This window comes from Manis pentadactyla, chromosome 12, assembly GCF_030020395.1.
Source record: "Manis pentadactyla isolate mManPen7 chromosome 12, mManPen7.hap1, whole genome shotgun sequence".
NCBI classification, from domain to species: Eukaryota; Metazoa; Chordata; class Mammalia; order Pholidota; family Manidae; genus Manis; species Manis pentadactyla.
In genome coordinates this window covers 16,224,048-16,231,031 of record NC_080030.1, presented here as the reverse complement: position 1 = coordinate 16,231,031, position 6,984 = coordinate 16,224,048, and the positions used below count along the sequence as shown (strand labels likewise).

General features: G+C 41.6%; 1 pseudogene; it reads right to left on the bottom strand.

Moving 5' to 3' along the window:
• Window positions 1–2,019: 2,019 nt before the first annotated feature.
• On the bottom strand, window positions 2,020–2,956 carry LOC118921156 (olfactory receptor 7G2-like; annotated as a pseudogene).
• Window positions 2,957–6,984: the final 4,028 nt, after the last annotated feature.

Here is a 6,984-nt window from a genome sequence, read left to right as displayed (position 1 = left end):
AACTGAGATAGGGACTCAAACAGTATTTGTGGATCAATACTCAATGCAACATTAGTCAGAACTGCCAATACGTGGAAATAACTCATGTTCATATGTTTGGACCATAAAGAAAACAGAGTCCACCTATACAATGGAATATTATTCAGCAATAAAAAGGAATGGAGTTCTTATCTATGGCTCAGTGTGGATGAAACTTGAAAACATTATGCTAACTGAAATAAGCTAGACATCAAGAGATATATATTGTATGATATGTCAAAAAGAATAAAAGAAAACCTAAATTTGAGACAGGAGTCTAGAAGGGGGAGCACTACCACTTCACCTCAATTACAGACCCCAACAGAGAAATCATGTGCATTGTATCTCCTACAAGGGATCTACTTGCCCTACACTTCAGCCAATGATCAACTGTCATCACCCTAAACTCCTGCTTTTTTTCAAAACAATGCCTCCCAACTTGTCATCTTTCTCCATAAACTAAGGCTGGGTTCCTTTGCTTGTTGTATTTGCCTATAGTTTTACTCTACCTTGCATGGCCCACATCACAATGCTCTATTCTAAACAAATAAACACATTTTTTTTCAGGTTAAAAGAAAAACAACGGACTGTTTTATTTTTAAATTTAAGTGATTCCTAGAGACAGAAATTTGGTTAGAAATGATCAGGGTTTGGAGGGAGGGAATATGGGAAGTGTTGGCTTCTAGGTATAGAGTTTCTGTTTACAGGGATGCAAAAGATTTGGAAACAGTGTCAGAGTTACAAAATAGCAGGAATGTAACTAATACCATCGAATTAAAACACTTTAACATGGTTAATGTTTAATATTAGGTGAGGGAAATTTCACACACACCCCACTCCACCCAGATGAAGAATGCATTGGGTATGAACACTTCTGACTCTTGGAATGTGGCGTGACTCATCACCTAATCCTCTGCTCTTGAGAGTTGCATGATGCAGCCTCTGCGAAGGACTTTTTATCATGTTTGGTGTTAGTCACTGGGGCAAAAGGGGCTGAAGCTCTGCCAGGTGTGACCCTGGGGACATCAGCTGGCAGATTCTGGTACAGTAAGTATATGGAAAGGATTTGAATGGCAGAAGTGCATTGCCAAAAGGAAAGACAAGCTGACTGATCGGTCAAATGCTTCCCGTCAAATAGCAATAGCTGTAGGACCTGAGGACATCCTTGCATCTGCAGATGCAGTGACATTCCCAGTTCCTCAGAGAACCTGCTTGGCTGATTGGCAAATGCACCCATAAGAATAAGGGTCCTCAACAGTCAACATGCTCTTGAGAAAAAAGAGTACAGAAAATGTCATTTACTCGTTGATCATCTATCCTAGAAAATGATATTTTCAATGGTTTGGCTACATGTACCTGGAGAAGAATTCTATCTCTTCAGCTGCTTTTTTTTTAAATAACTCAAGAATGCTTCAGCTTTGAATTCGTATGTCTCCGGAACACAAACCATTGACATAATCTAATCATACCAATACTACCCCTGATGAAACCGAGGATAGTGGATAATGACATCACTCCCTGTGGACCAGTTTAATGGAAGGATCACTCAATAACGACCAAGTTGGGTTAGAAAGACCATCCCCCTTCTCTCTCAGCAGGCCTACATATGGGGCAAAATCCACACGGTCCTAACAACTGGATAAGGCAAAAACTTGTGCCCACCTGGGACCACGGCCCAGCTTACACACACTCTCCGCCCTAACCTCCATGTCCCATTTTACTTTGAGAATGTTCTCCTCCAGACACTATACCAACTTCCCAGGGCCCAGAATCTCTTTATCAAACATGGCCCAGAAAACTGAATTTTGACAGCTGAAATCATTTGTCAATAGTCATAAAGGTAGACAAAGAAAAATTGGGTTTCAATCCCAATTTGTCAGGCTCTCAGCATCAGGATTTCCTGGTCATTTTGACAGAATCATAGTAGTTGAAAAGTTAAGTGCTTTGAAACCCCAGAACATCTCTAATTCTAGACCTGACTCAAGTAAGATGACAAATTCACTAAAGGAGAGGTATCCTCCTGATGAGTTTCCTAAAGGCCCCCATAATGTCCTTGTTCCTCAGGCTGTAGATGAAGGGGTTCATCATTTGTGGGACAACAATGTACATCATTGAAACCATGGCAGTCCTCCTGGAAGAGTCTGTAACTGCAGGACTAATGTACACCCCAATAACTGTCCCATAGAACACGGAAACAACTGAGAGGTGAGACCCACAGGTGGAAAAGGCTTTATACTTTCCCCTGCTTTTGACATTTGCAAAATAGAAGAGACAATTTGAGCATAAGAAAAAAAATGATCCCAAAGATAGTTACACCCCCAATTAGGTAAATCACAAAAAATATATGGAAGTTATTGATGAAGGTATCAGAGCAGCTCAGCTTTATAACCTGATCAAGTTCACAGAAGAAGTTGGGGATTTCCCGGTCCCTGCAGAAGGTCAGCCGCAGCACCATCAGACTGTGGAGCAGGGCATCTGCAGAACTAAAGAGCAGAGAGAGCAGAATGAGCAGAACACAGAGCCGGGGGGTCATGACGACCGTGTGCATCAGGGGGTTACAGATGGCCACGTAGCGGTCATAGGCCATTGCTGCGAGGAGACAGTTTTCAAAACCAATAAAAAACAGGACAAAGCAGAGCTGGGCGATGCAGCCAGTGTAACTGATGTGCTGATTCTGTGCTTGGATGATCACCAGCACCTTGGGGACAGTGGTGGTGCTTAAACAGATGTCAGCCAGGGACAGGCTGGAGAGCAGGAAGTACATGGGGGTGTGGAGGTGGGCGTCAGAGCTGATGGCTAGGATGATGAGCAGGTTCCCCAGGACGGTGACCAGGTACACGGACAGGAACAGCCCCAAGAGGAGGTGCTGTAGCTCTGGATCCTCTGTCAATGGCAGGAGGAGGAATTCTGAAACATCTGTGTGATTTCTGGGTCCCATGTTCATGAATAATCTCCAGAAATATTGGTCACCAATGAAATAAAATGAATGGTTTATGGACAGACAGTCGCTCCACGTGGGAACTTGTTAGAGATGCCAGTACTTGGGTCCCGCTCCATCTTACTGATGATGCTTCCCAGGGCTGGTGCCCAGCAACCTATTTAAACAAGCCCCCCAGGTGATGCTGATATGCACTGATGTCTGAGAACTGCTGTTCTAGAAACATGCTCATCCATACCATGGACCCCAGGGACTCCTGGAACCATTTCCTCCTCTTGTATCTCCCTCCATCCTTCTTCTCTCCCTTCTCTCTCCCTCCCACCCTACCCTTCTCTCACTTAAACAGCCCAAAATTGTATTGACAATGACTGACACTCTGTGGCGAGTCCTGGGTGTGGAATAAAGATTACATGGCTTTATTCCCTCAGAATATTCCACACCTTCAATTATTTTGTTGTTTAAAATAGTGAAATTACAAAATCTGTCTCATTTTGAGGAACTTGATACCTTAATGCAAGAAATGACATAATAAAAACAAACAAACAAAAAAAAACAGCTGATGAGGAAGGATGAAATGCATAGGATTCTGAAAGACTGATATAAATAATGATAATTATGTTCTGGGAAGACAGAACACCAGAGCCTGGCCTCTAACAGGCATGTCCTGGTCACTCAAGGTCTACGAACTCCCGAGGACACAAGTTGCCATCAGAGGACCAGTTGGTCTGGTATAATCTGTGGACTTGGAGACTGAATTTAATGCAGGCCCCTGCACTTGCTGTGTGGTTGGGGAAAACTCTTTAGCTGTTGAGAAAGAAGCCCCGTGTTCTTGTTTGAATTTTGAGAACTCCTAATGATAAGGAGTCTTGGTCAAGGAAGGAAATACCAACATGTAAATATTCATGTGTCACTTACAATAGGCAATGAAAATGAATTTTATGCTAAAATAAACTGGATATGTGATCAATACAGGCAATGCAAACCTACAATAGATTGAACTGTTTGCTAAAACGTCTACAGCTTGCAAACATATTAAATATGTTTACATTGGCATTTTTCTTTTTATGAAGGATTATTCAAGCATTAAAAAGTACAGAGACTAGCAGTGAAGGATTGTACACCCTCAGCCAACATTAGCCAATTTGTACTGTTCCACATTCTTCCTAGAGGTATTTTCGTTGTAGGAAATAAGAGGTACAGGAAGTCCCCATGTCAGGTTTGTACAAGTTGAGTTCCTTTCCTTCCCAGCATGAAACACTGTCCTTACTTGATATCCATCATCTTCTGCACTTTTTCTTCTATTAGGTAGAATTCTTACAACCGAATGTATCGGTCCTGGTTTTCTAAGAGGTACACACACACAGTCATGCGGTGTACACGTTTAAAAGTGGTTTTCCTACTTGTCAGATGTTTGGCTCTCCTACTTGATGCTGGCATGCTCAATTTGCCTCATTTGTTTTAACTACCATGGAGCATTCTACACAACACCTCACAATTCAGCTCTCCATTTCCCAGCTGCGAGGTGTTATAATGCTTAACATTTATGTATACATAAATATATGCTCACCAGTAAATATTATCAAATTCACGTACATTATCACCCACTTTTAGGTATTGCCACTGGAATAAATAATAGACACAGTTCAATTTTATATATTACTGTAGTGAGCATTTAGTTATGTATATAATTATTGCATCACTATGTTATACATCTGAAACAGTATTATACATCAACTATCTTTGAATTAAACAAATATTTATATAAATACAATCTGAAAGCCTGCCTGGGGAACAGCATCACATTGGTGCTGCCTCTGTGGAGGGAGTCAGGGAATGAAGGGGAAGTTGAAGGAGTGTTTTCTTTATTTCTATTATTTTGTTGATTAAAATAGGCATGAAGTTGATATAACAGAATGGCAGTGTTTGTTAGTTCTAGAAAAGGGTTAATGGTGGCATTTCTAATTGATTATTCTGTCGAAACATTTGCTCATTTTATACAGAGGGGCAAGTAGGCAAAGGAAGCAGCCTGCTCTGTGGCCGGGTCTGCTCTCCTCCTGCGCAGTCCTCACAGCCAGGCAGCCAGTGTGACCCCCAAGCTCTTCTGTACGTGGATGTATGTGGCTTCAGGTGAAACTGATTTAACACCTCTGCCCTCCACAAGCACCAAGGTGCAGGTAAATGCCAGAGAATTTGTAGCTGGCATCGTGTTTGTGAAGGGGAGGATTTAAATCTGACAGAAAGATGGTTCCTCCCACTGCATAGACAGAGGGGAAGCCCAGCAGTGTGGGAGCTGGGCATTGTTGCAGAGCTGCAAGCAGACACTTCAAGGTCATGACATTGAGGCAGGGGTCCTGTGCCGACTCACTGTTGATCACCTTAGGCAGGGGCATGCCTCGCAGCTCGCGGGAATGTGTGTGTCCTCAATGGTGCCCTCAGATCCCAGCATTGTCTAGGGGATGTTGGGTTACCTGGCTGGCATCACTGCAGGACGGTCGACGCTCCCCGTGTTCCCTGGATACTGAATGATGGAGACACAAGTTCTGCTCTGAGAAGGAGAGAGGGACCCTGTGAAGCCCTGAGTTTCTGGGCAAAAGGGACCATTTCAGGGAGGTGGCTCAGCTGTTGCTCCTGACTTGGCAGGGCCGTTGAGTGAGGTGGTCACAGACCCACTATTTGCAGTCTCTGCATCCCCGGAGGCTCAGTATCCTAAGCTCCTTATTAGACAAACTTCATTATTCGGTTCCCAGAACAGTGCAAACCCTTAAAAACCAAGACCCTAGAAGGCAGACAATTAGGATGGCTGCCTCCCTACCCCACAAGGCCCAGGATTCACTATCATTTTCTCTCTCCCCAATGCCCATACCTTGCATATGTGGAGACACTGTCCTCTAATTGGATCCCATCTTCATATTTTCAGTATAAAGAATGTCATCTCATCCAATTAGTGACATCAGGAAACCTGTTTTTGTCTAAGTGTGAAATCAGAGTTTATATTTTGTATAAAAAATACATTTGTAAATTTACCAAGTAATGGTAAAGTGCAAACACTGAGATGTTTCTTTCAAGATCCCCTGAATATTTCCTGAATCTTAATCTTCATCCTGTCTTTCATAATGCATGATCTGATCTATATATTTTTTAACATTTCTAAATATGGTCACTGTAGACAGACTTTAGAATTAAAAACTCCTCTTCCAGTATCCATGGCAATCTGTTCAGTTTACATTTTTCTTTCACATATAGGGGATCATGAGTTGAAGTCAGGGAACTTCATTTTTAATAAGGTTATGAGAAATTACAGTATCATGTTCAAAGTACTAATATGCTCCTTCATCCATAAAATCAGTGGAATTAGGAGATTTCAACCATAACCTAAAAGATGGTACCACATGTTCATTCCTTACAAATTTTTCGTCATTGCTCAATACTGTTAATTTATAAAACTATAATTATTTATAGACATTTATTATAAACAACATAATTATAATTTATGATTCATATTAAAAACATTCATTTATTGACTAATTTATTTTTGCCACATGTTAACTTTCAATTGAACTTAGTGCTTTCAACCACCAGACTTCTTGCTATAGTGTTTGAAACCAACATGAGATAAGATGGCATTTGAATGCCAATCTTTCATTTCAACACATTAGATCAATGGAAAATATAGAAAGATATAGCTGGTCTCATTCAGAAAAGAGACAAGTACTGCCATGTACTACCAAGTAAGTCACACACAGATTGAGTGGACTATATCTAAAGTTTCTGTAGATTTACCTCCGGACAGAAGAGGTTATCTTCTGTTTGGGAAATGAGTATCCCAGAAGTTTTGTCTTAGAACAGAATAGTGCTGAAGTGAAAGCAAGATAGAGCCTCAATATTTGAGAAATGTGGGTGAACACACAAGTTGTGGACACTGCATGTGCTCACAAATGTGGACTTGGAACAGTTGAAGGTTCAGAAAAGCCCCAGGGAAGAGCTCAAACAAGTTACCTGCTGGCTAGGCAACTGGATTCATGATATTC